Source organism: Sinocyclocheilus anshuiensis, unplaced genomic scaffold, assembly GCF_001515605.1.
Source record: "Sinocyclocheilus anshuiensis isolate Anshui unplaced genomic scaffold, SAMN03320099.WGS_v1.1 scaffold1009, whole genome shotgun sequence".
Lineage (NCBI taxonomy): Eukaryota > Metazoa > Chordata > Actinopteri > Cypriniformes > Cyprinidae > Sinocyclocheilus > Sinocyclocheilus anshuiensis.
The window spans coordinates 397,156-409,423 of NW_015555761.1; the positions used below are offsets into that span (position 1 = coordinate 397,156).

The 12,268-nt window shown below is 39.1% G+C and overlaps 1 protein-coding gene across 1 annotated transcript in view; it reads right to left on the bottom strand.

The window, feature by feature from the left end:
- The window catches only part of fgf12a (fibroblast growth factor 12a), a 70,651-nt gene that overhangs the window by 8,167 nt on the left and 50,216 nt on the right, over nt 1–12,268 (bottom strand). The gene's annotated exons all lie outside the window — the stretch shown is intronic.

Here is a 12,268-nt window from a genome sequence, read left to right on the forward strand (position 1 = left end):
AATAGATCTTAACGATTCTGTTCATATTACTTCGTGGCCAACGACAACATAAACAAAATGGTAATCTTATTAATTGTGAGCAAGGTAACAAGGATCTAGGCAGAGTTTTAACTTTAAAAATTTCACGACACAAGACAATACTTCTTTATAAATGAAACAAGAATTTATTGGCTATTCTAGATTACATTAAGCTAAAACACACACACACACACACACACACACACACACACACACACACACACACACACACACACACACACACACACACACACACACACACACACACACACACACACACACACACACACACACACACACACACACACACACACACACACACACACACACACACACACACACACACACACACACACACACACACACACACACACACATACACACAACAGGTTCAGGAAATGAGTTAACGGAGTTTGCATGAAGTTCCCAAAGTTCTAACACTCGTTTTCCACGAGTTCTTTAAATTGCAACCTGAGAGAATCACAAAGCAGAGATTTGTCTTACGTTTAATGCTTAATTAATTTAGCACCGATTTCAGCAGATAGAAGACCTTGTTCGTTACTTGCGTTTGTGATGAAAAGCGGAAGGGTTTTCCTCGTTGCCTGAGGGAGTCCCGGGGGCTTCGGATTGGTTGCTGAGATGACGTCTGGATGACGTCCTTTTGGGAGAGCCCTTGGTGGTGATTGGTTGGTTGCCGGGTTACGGAGGAGCCTCGAAGTTCTTCTGAGAGAGTCTGATTTTGCAAGACTTTGAGTTCTGCAGAGTTACGAAGCTTCAACGGAGTGGTTCAGTTCTGGATGGCCCGATCTCGTGGTGGTGAGCACAAGTTGGAGTGCTATTAACACGGTGAAAAGAAGCGAGCAGCCCAGAGTGAAAGAGCCATCTGGTTTTAAGCCAGTCGAGTTGGTCCATCCCTGAAGCGATTGTTCCAATCAGAGATCAGTTGCAGGGCGGGGCCACGCCCCGTACGTTTCCCCTTTTTGTGCATAAATTACATGCTGTCCGGTATCACGTGGGATACATCCTTGCCAGATTTAGTTAATACTTCTATAAAGTTTCTTAATGCGAGTATTGTACATACTTGTTGTTTTAGCAGATAAAGTTGCTACAAAAAGTTGCAAGGTTACATTTTAACACCTCAAGCATATATAATGCATACAACATATTATTTGTGAATATAGTTGCCCTTTTATACGCATAAATGATTGTCTTTTGAAATCATCCAGTGAGTTTTGCGTGTTCCTTTGTCTCTCAAAGAGAAGCGCGCGTTTTCCTGGAATTTAGAGAAAGGCTGGTCCCTGAAGGCCCGTCAAACAAAGATAATTTGTATCCTCTGGGTGAGTTAGGGTCTTAGCACTGCTTTTCGTTGAGTCTCTTGAGAAGATAAGCCAAATGGGACAGAATCCTATTTGAGACAATTGGCGCCTGGGCTGACCATGTCAAAGCTATGATCAATCTCAAAACCCAGTATTGATTCTATTTCAGTGATTACCATTAACCAAGTTAGAAACATTACCATTTATTTTAATCTTGGCTTTTGGTAAATGATATAAATACAAAAACTCAGAAAACTCCGAGTCGAAAGCTTTTTCTGCGTCCAGGCTAATTGCCAGGGATTTGGAAGTATTTTTGCTCATGCTCTCGAACAAAAATAATGCACGTCTCACATTATCATGTGTCTGCCTACTTTTAACAAATCCAGTTTGGTCAGTATCAATCAAATCAGGAATGATATTTTCTAATCTTTTAACTATTATTGAAGCATATATTCTATAATCTATGTTGGGGAGGGCTAGCTCCGTCTTGATGTAACTTTCAATAAACTCCTGTATGTTGTCCCCTTCAGCCTCCTCCGGAATTCCATACAGCCGTATATTGTTTAGTCGAGATCTTGCTTCGAGATCTGTCAGTTTTGTTTGCATTTTTTGCTGGATGTCAAGGGTTTGACACAGCACTTCTTTAGCTTCGGTGTTCCATTCTACCAAATCCGTCACTCTCTGTTCAGCCTCCTCCAATCTACCCATCGTGTCTTTCAAATCTGTGGTGATTTAGTTCAGTTTCAGGTTGATGTCTGTTCTGAAATTTGCCAAATCAGTTTTCATGTCTCTGGAAAGAATCTCGTGAAAATTGTTTAACTCCGTTTTTACGTCCGATCGGATAGCTTTAATTTCAGCGTATATAGCGCCGATACTACTTTGAAAGGTATCCTCAGCTTCGTGCTCGCCAGCTTTGTCTTAATTTTCCGCTGTTTGTTTCTCACTTTTCTCGGGTTTTTGGGATGCTTTGCTTCTAGCCTTTCGTTGCTTCTCCTCCTCCATATTTACTAGTTAATTTCAAAGAGTATAATGAATTAAATTCGGGGATAATAACACGTTTGTCTGGGAGCTCTCACTCTACGCTGCCACTCGCCACGACGCCATACCGGAAGTCCCTGGTATGAGTTTTTTAAGTGATAGGAGGAAGGATGTCTGCACAGAGGGTAAAAAAACTGGCCGAAAAATCCCACAAACTTAACATTGGACAGAAATTTGTGACGTATCTCCACATCAGAATGTCATAGAGACTTGGGGGTAGTCTCATTTCTCTTGGCCTAACTGCCAGTAAATTGTGACATTTCCGTTTCCTAGCAATGCCCTAGCAATCAGCTACAGCACCCTAGAAACCCCCCATAGACTTTTATTGAAAATGAATGAGGTGGATATCCCTGGATAAGAAAATTGTAGAGACCATAAAATAGATGGGGGCAGGCTCTTTTGACTCAGACTGACTAGTAGTCTTTAATCTAGCATCAATCTAGCAATGCTCAAGCAACCATTATTACCATCATAGAAATCATATAATAAATTGAACCAGCCATATGTCTGAACCAGAATAACATACATACATGGGATGGGCCCTTTTGACTTAGACTGCCTAGTTGTATTTAATTATCACCATGGTAACTGTCTAACTATGCCCTAGTAACCACTGAGAGGTTGTCTCTTTTGACTTAGACTGTCAATAAGCTTTAGATACCATGCCCAAGAACATTGTAGGGTTGGCCTCTGTTGACTTGAGGCAGTGTACTCATACCATATAAACTCTATAGCAACTCCATAGTAACCATCTGTAACAACTAGCAACTGCCTAGCAGCCACCCAGAACACCCTTGAAACCACCTAGCAACCACATAGCATCTGTGTAGCAACCACCCAGAACTGCTTAGTAACACCCTAACAACCAACAAGCAACCACCCAGAACACCTGAGCAGCCGCATAGCAATGCCCTAGTAATCACACAGAACATAATAGCATTTGACTAGCAACAACCTAGCACATCACCAATAACACACTAACAATGACTAGCAACACCCTAGCAGTCACCCAGAACACCCTAGCAACTATATTGCAACACCCTAGCTACCACCCAGAATACCCTAAAAACACCCTAGCAACTTCCTAGCAACTCCATAACAACACCATAGCAACCACCCAGAATACCCTAGCAACTGCCTGGCAACTCCTTAGCAACAACCCTTAAAACCCTAGCAACTGCATAGCAACCCCATAGACTTATCATTGGCACATATTTTGTGAGAATATATCTCTGGATCAGAAAGTCAGTTGGGACACTTGGAAGTGGGCTCATTTGGCTCAGCGAAGCAAGCAGCCAATAAGTAATGACATACCAACCTCTTAGACACATACTAGCAACCATTTACCAGACCCCAGCAACCACCCATAGACTTCCACTGAAAAAGGATGAGAGAGGCATCTCTTTGGGTCAGAACATCATAGAAACAAGAAGATGGGCTCATTTTAATGGTGCTTGCAAAGCAAGGCATGCATCTTCTTCCATGTACATTTACATTTAGTCATTTACATTTAATCATGTAGCAGATTATTTTATCCAAAGCTAATTACAAATGAGGACAATAGAAGCACTCAAACCAACAAAAGAGCAATAATATGTAAGTGCTGTGACAAGTCCCGGTTAGTCTAATGGAGTACACACAGATTTTTTTTCTTAATAATAAATAAAAAGAAAACAAATAGATAGAATAGAAAAAGAATAAAGAACACTAGTGTTAGAGGGTCATTTTTTTTTATAAAAATGAAAAAGAAAACAAGTAGAATAGAAAAATAATAGAATTAATAAATAAATAACAATAAATAAAGACTTAATTAATAATAGTGTTAGAGAGTCATTTTTTAGTAAATAAATAGAAAAAAAGTTGATAGAATATAAATATATTAGAGAGTGCAGGTGTTAGAGGGTCATTTTTTTCTTTTTTTTTAAATAAATAAAACGAAAACAAGTAGATGGTATAGAAATAGAATAGAGAGTGGTAGTGTTAGAGGGTCAAGTGTAGATGGAAGAGATGTATCTTTAGATGTTTCTTGAAGATGGCCAAAGACTCAGCTGCATGGATTGAGTTAGGCAGGACATTCCACCAGCAGGGAACAGTTAAGGTAAAAGTCTGTGTAAGTGATTTTGTGCCTCTTTGGGATGGCACGATGTGCCATTCAATAGCAGAACACAAGTTTCTGGAGGGCACATACATCTGAAGTAGTAAAGGGGTGCAGAGCCAGTGGTTGTTTTGTAGGCAAACAATAATGCCTTCAATTTTATGTGAGCAGCTATTGTTTTTCTTCAGCAAATGTACATACAGTATCTAGTTATTAGTGGTGTAGCCACACCTTAGCAACTATAGAGCACACTAGAAACCATATAACAACCATATCTCAGCACCAAAACATCATACAGACATGGTGGTTGGCTTTCCTGTAACCACACAGAACACTGTAGCAACTGCCCAGAGCCAAGTTTCGCCACGGCAAGCATTACTCACAAATTATAAATAAAATGTAAATATCTGGTTATGACTGTTCTTCTGAGACGCAATTTTTATTAACATAAACTCCTCCTAGAGCTTCCAAGCTACAACCACCAAACTAGGGCCAGACCTTCAAATTGTTCTGATTTGTGTCTTGATCTTTTCTAACTGATTGGACGTTTTCTTAAAACAGACAATAAAATAGATGGAATGTTCAAATGAGCTAAGACTATTCAACTCCAACAGAAACACTAAACCTTTGATCTGCTTTAAACCCCATCTCCTTGTCTGTCTCTCTCTCTTTCTATAAGGCCTTAAAACCTTCCTTTTAAAACTACTTCAAAACCTAACTATTTCAAACATGAAACCTTTCATTTTAAACCTTCAAACTTAAAGCAGCTTTTTCAAGCCAACATCAAAGTTTGTGCTGACTACATTTTTTTTATCTAGTTATATCTTCATATATGTCATTATGAAATGATTTTCATTTGTGAACAGTGACAATAGTCACTGTATTTTTTTTTTATTTAGACATTTTTGAGCACTCTTTCCCCAAAACCAGCATTTCTTAAAGCCTAGTCCTCGCGACCCCCCACTATTTTGTATGTTTCTCTTATTGCTTCAGAGATTTGTTCCATTAAACCATAAGTGCCCTGTGAAGTGGACATCACAGGATATTCTGCCATGATTCCAGTTCGAAAGGAGCATATAGACTGTTTCATCGGGGGGACGCGCCTGGCCCAAAGTTAACTTTTGGTCTGTGTTTGTTTTTCAGTCTGACTAGTGGGGCTGACTACAAACGCATTTAAAGTTGAGGTGATGAGTAGACTGAAGTTGGGCTCATGTTGTTGTGGGATGCAATGTTTCCCATACATTGATTTATTTGTGGCGGCCTGCCACAATATCAAAACTGACCGTTACAAATAGATTTTCCAAAAGGCTTTGACTTTGTTGAATAAACATGAGCACTGCACGTTTCAAATTCAAAACGCGGCACGGTTCCTATCTCTGAAGGAATCCAACTGTCTTTAGAAAATTTTCGATGTCATTTTCATTACATCTTGCCTGTAATGCCTGATAAAGCAGCATTTGTTACCGGGAAAACCTCCAAAAGCACCTCCTGCTGGCAGAGAATGAATTTGCATTTTCAATAAGCCTGTCTGATTTACGCAGCAAACATATTTAGCTTGTTATCAGAAATAATCTACTCTAGATGGACTTTACTGTTGTTATTGATTCTCTGTAGAAGTCTACTGGGAGTTAAGTTTGGGCCACAAAAGCACACATGCGCAGTAACGTTTGTTTATGTTGTTGCCGTTGAAACAGTCTATATATTCCATTCAAAAGGCATTAAAGTGCGTAAGATGTGACTACTATACAAATCTCATTATTACGGTTTAATAACCCTTCACACTTCTATAGTAAGTTTTGTCTGTGTGTAAATATGCTGCAGGCAAATGCTATCTTATTCAGTAATTTCTACCTTTTTTTAGCCCTTAAATTTCATTTTATCAATTTAACCCAATGTATAGGTTGATTAAGTTCATATTTTTGGGTTGAATAATAACATCAAATAAATTGTTACCACATAAGAAATTGTACATGTTCAATTAAGACAAACACTTAAAAAGACTTTAAGGCTTTACTCAAGTGAAAACACTTTTATCATCCTCATGAATGTATGCTGGTTTTGTCTCATACCTAAAGCTTGCAACACACCAGTTTTTGTTCCGTGCTGAGTTATGGGGCCTATTTACACCTAGTCACTTCATGCATTTTCTCTGATCGGATATCTATCTGATTTGTTAAAATGTTTCTATTTACATTTGGCCACATAAATGTGTCTTCGCAAAACGGATATAAATCCAGTCTTCAATTCCTGCGCTATATGCAAATTTAACGGAGTTCACAGTAAAGGTCCCCTGAAGTGCCATGAAACATGCAACGTTATTCTATGTGGTGACGTAATTTCAACTGAAACATGAAGACAGAGCAGGACATATCGAGCAGCCCTGCCCCCTTTTTTAATTAGCCAATAGCGTTTTGTTTATATCTGCATGGGTCGGAGCCATTGAGCTCGATAAAGCCGCATTTGACAGCCACAGTCTAATAGATTACCCCCTAGATTCAATATGAAACTCTTAGTAAAACAAAATAGTGATCATAATCATGCTGAGGCTGTGTAGTTTTAAAAGTGTTTAATATATACAAATTCGCGCATACGATCCGCTCCGTGCGATCGCTCTCTGGACCAGAGCCAAAGTCCGGATCAGACTGTGCGCACTGGTTCGCGTGACAAAACGTGAAACCAGACCTCATTTGCTCCAATCGAAAGCATATTTACACTATCTGAATCATTCCCTATCGCCTACATTGTACACTATGTGCCATTTACTGTACAGGACTGTACTACACTGTGAACAAGCGACCGATCTCAGCCGCAGCTTTAGCGTCTATTTATAGTGTAGGGGGCGGGCACTTCGGCTTCTAGTTTGATTGGTCAGAAGATTTGATGAGAAGATGAAGTAAGGTGTGACGTCAAAAAAATCGTTGAGCCGTTTTGGAGGAAGTGACGAACTAAAAGCTTTGAATGCTTATATCTTCTAAATGCGAATTTTGTCACTGTTTTGGAGCACACTGCCTTATAGATAACCTTAAGACTAACATATTACTAACACCCAAAAAACTTTATTTTGATTTCATGGGGACTTTAACGAAATCATTATCAGCTAATTTCAAGATCAAAGACCGCAACAGGAGAGAGCACGGCATCAGCACTGGAAAGATAGGTTAGTCCTAATAGTTTTAATGGAGATAATTGTGTGTTGAGAGTCTGCGACTTACTTTCAGTTTAATTTGTGGCAGTTTGCATGTCGCTTGCTGAAGAGATACTCAGCTACTCATCTGCGGCTATGCGTGTTGCATTAGCGCTGTCATATCTGACTATGACATGCCATATAGCCTATAAAACGCTCTTACACGTTTATTACTTTAAAATTTTGGGAGGAATACAATTTGCATACAGTTGTGCTCAAAATTATTCATACCCTTGGTAAATATGATCAAAGAAGGCTGTGAAAATAAGTCTGCATTATTTATCCATTTGATATTTCATTCAATTCAATTTCATTCAATTTCTAAAAAGTCCAACCTTTAACTGAAGTATAAAAAAAAAAGTGAAAGTGGGGGAAAATCACATTAGGAATTAATATTTTTCTCTAGTACACAATGGTCACAATTATTGGTACCCCTAGAAATTCTTATGATTAAAATATCTCTGAAGTATATTACCATTCATATTTGCATTTTTTTTTATCACACCAGTGTGATAAAACCCTAACCCTAACATGAAATTGTCCAGCCTTGGCTTTCTGTTTCACAGGATTATAAATATGAGGAACACAAAGGCCAAATTCCCTTAATCATTGATCACAAGTATTAAAACCAAAGAATATATTTCTGATCTGCAGCAAAATATTGCTGAACTTCACAAATTTTGCTGTAAGGAAAGAGCTAAAGCATTAAAAAAAAACATTTCCACCATCAGGGCAATAATTAAGAGGTTCCAATCAACTAAAGATATCACAAATCTGTCTGGAAGATGACGTGTGTCTATATCGTCCTAATGCATGGTGAGGAGAGTTTGAGTGGTCAAAGACTATCCAAGTATCACAGCTGGAGAATTGCAGAGATTAGTTGAGTCTTGGGGTCAGAAAGCCTCAAAAAAAAAAAAAAAAAAAAACGGGTTTCAAGAAAAATTATCCTCGCTCATCCAAAAACAAACTCCATCATATTCAGTTGTCAGACACAACTGGAACTTCAAATAGCACTGGCTTCTATGGTCAGATGAAACTAAAAAAAGAGCTTTTTAGCAGCAAACACTCAAGATGGGTTTGGTGCACACAGGGATAAAAAAGTATCCCATGTGTACAATGAAATATACTGCTGTATCTTTAATGTTGTGGGCCTGTTTTTCTGCCGGAGGTCCTGGACATCTTGTTTAGATACATGGCATCATGCATTCAATTAGATACCAACGTATAAAAAAATTTAAACTGACTGTCCATGCTACAAATCTTATAATGGGCCATGGTTGGATCTTCCAACAGGACAATGATCCACACACTGACATCAAAACCAAAACAAAAATGGGTCACTGAGAACAAAACCAAGCTTCTGCCATGGCCGTCCCAGTCCTCTGACCTGAACTCTATAGAAAATGAGTGGGGTGAACTGAAGAGAAGAAGCACCAACATGGAGCTGTGAATCTGAAGGGTCTGGAGTGATTCTGGATGAAGGAATAGACTCTGATCTCTTGTCAGATGTTCTCCAAACTTATCAGGCATTATAGGTGAAGATTCAGAGCTGTTATCTTGGCAAAATAAAAGGGTATGATTAATTGTGGCCAATGTGTATTAGAGAAAAACATTTATTTCATAATGAGATTTCTCTCCCATTTTAAATTCTTATTCTACAATGAAAGGTTAGATTTTTGTAAATTTGTAAAATAAAAGATTTTATTAAAAGAAAGGATTAAGGATACATATTTATTTTCACAGCTGCCTTTGATCATATTTACCAAGTGTATGAATAATTTTGAGCACAACTGTATGTGGTTTCAACAACCAGATGCTTTTACACTTGTCCGGTTTCATCTGGAATGCAGGCCAGACCACCTCCTGAAGTGGTTTGAGCGATCAGATTTAAATGCGTCTCGAAAGCGTTTCGGAGGGCATTTACACCTAGTCTTTTCATGATCGGATAGCTATCTGATTGGAATACTTCCATTATAACATACAGAGTGTATACACGATGTTAATAATATATTAACTGTGCAGTGTGAGATTCATTGGTCACAACAGACGGGCACGTGCACACATAGACATCAAAGGGGGCTTGAGCACCTGCCCTTTTTCTTCCTCGAGAGAAAGTGCCCTTTTTTCTGGGGAGTGTTATCCCACGCGCGCTTATCTGACGTTTTTCGACGCGTCTTTTGTGTTCATACCCAAGCGATTTTCGAAATACCCATCGACACATCGAATCCTATTTGATCTGCAATTCATCTCCATAACAACTCCCTCTTATCGAGATTTTTGTAGTCGCTGTCGAGTTTGTCATAAAGCCCTTTGTGTTCAGACACCAATGAGACCAACAGCTTTACATTCATCTTGCCTCGATGCATCTTCTTGGTCTACTTACTTTCTCTTCGTCGTTAGGTATCAATGTGTGCTCGGTAAGACCGTTTTGTGCTTGAGCGAACACCAAGTCATGTTTTACTGTAACTTCGGTAGCTCCAGGCACGTGAACAAAAGCGCCAATCTCATTTCTTGGCCAGTTTTTAACGCGGCGCGTCAAACCAAAAAAAACGAGCCCGAGGCATTTTAAAAAATATTTCTTTAAGCCTCGCGTTTTGCGCGTCGGTGTGCACACTCACATTGGCGCCCTTTGTTTAGTCATTAGGCATTAAACGTCGGCGATATTCGTCCTGGTGTGAACAAGCCTTTATGCGCTCTGGACTTTTGTCATTAAGATCTATAGAAACCTATAGAATCTATAGAAACCGCCTAAAATTAAGTATAAATAAGAGAAGAAAGCAGCCTCCTACACATGCCAAGATCCGCCACTGTCAGATGCAGTTGGAAATTTACTAAAAACAAGCCTATCACAAGATATCTGGTAGGGAGGGGCACCTGGGGTGGCCAACCAGATTTCAGGGGGGCAGGTGCCACCCCTGGCCACCACGTGGGACAGGGCCATCATAAATACGAGTTTCCTAATCGGAAATTAGCAAATCGTATTTACTACAGAGAAACTTAGAGATAAAGGTGCATTCACACCATATTGCAATTACCGCAATTAAGAGATACCAACTTGAAAAAAGTGTTCACTTCCTTGTAGAACTCCTAATTACAACTTGTGAACTGGGAGTTTTCTGAGAGCTACTGCTTGTACCACATGACCGTTGCATCTCACGTGGAAACAAAGAAAAATGGTGGCACTCCCAGTAGTAAAATGTAATTAAGCAGTTATTTCGTAATATTTATGCTTTAAAATTTGTGTAATTGACTTTTGCCAATGTAGATGTAGAATGTAGAATTCTGTGATGATAGCATAAAGCATCCGAAAGTTACAGTATTTTGGAACAAAATAGGCCTTTTTGTTTAGCTCTCGACTCCCTGAAGGTGCCATAGACAAAACTAATGACTCATAACTCCGGAGAGTCAAAAGGTAGTTACAGTTTGATAGAAACATTTCTATATTTTTAGGGGGGGGGGGGATATTTGCATTTATATATTTTCATGTTGAGAAATAGGTGATAAAATGTAAAAATTAGTGTGGTCAAATTTTTCATATCATTCTTATTTGAGATTCAATATCTCACAAAATAAATAAGGTAGGAGAATTTTGTTTTTTGGTGATGTTCCAACATGTGTGCTCTATGTGTATTAACTTTTGTGGTGATATCATGAAGTAATCAAAAGTTACAGCATTTGGAACCAAGGTAGCCTTTCTCTTACCCCTTGAGAGTTTTGAAATTGTTGTTTTGAATTTGAAGTAATGCCTCACTCAAGTTTAGTCAAAGCCCCAAACAATTATACTTGTTGTATTCTACTCGATGAGACCTTTAAAATGACATATGACACATGACTATCTGAGCTGTATGATGTTTCTGACATATTAGAGTACATGACACAAAAAACACATTTTGTAATTTATGAAAATATTTTTTTGTCATTTATCAGCAAATAACTCGGCACTACTTTGGAGTTAAAGTGATTACAGGCTACAAGCATTTTAAAGCTTCAAATACTCTAAGCTTTCAGATGATATCTATTTTTTGTTGATCAAGTTGATCAGTGGTTTGAAAAATATGATTAGTAATATTTTCGCGGAGGGGGGGGGTGTAAATTCGGTTTAGAGGGACTCCTCGGCGCTCAAAATTACATTCATTAAAAAGCTGCGATTCTAACCTTTAAATTGATACCTATTTTGTGTTATTGTCAGACTCTGTTCCATGTTTTGTGTGTGTCCTGCTCCCCATGTGCCTTCCCATGCCCTTATTTGGTTAGTTTCCTGTTCCTCCCCTGATTACTTGATGTTTCATTGCTCCCAGGTGTGTCTCGTCATCCCCTCCTCCTGTGTGTGTATAAAAAGTGTTCCCAGTCCCAAGTTCTCTGTCCGCTGTTAAACGTCTTCCTGAGTTCGTCTCCCTTGGTTCCTGAAAATAAAGTCTTGGTAAAAGTATTCTCCAGCGTCTCCTCGTTCCTCGTGCATGTGCATCGTGACAGAACAGCGGACCCAAAACAAACAGTAAGCGGCATCCCTTCCCGTTAAGCCCAGGAAGGGCTTCTGTTTCCCCATTAAGCCCAGGGAGGGCTCCTGTTCCCGAGTATAGCCCAGGAAGGGCTCCTGATCCCCAGTTAAGCCCAGGA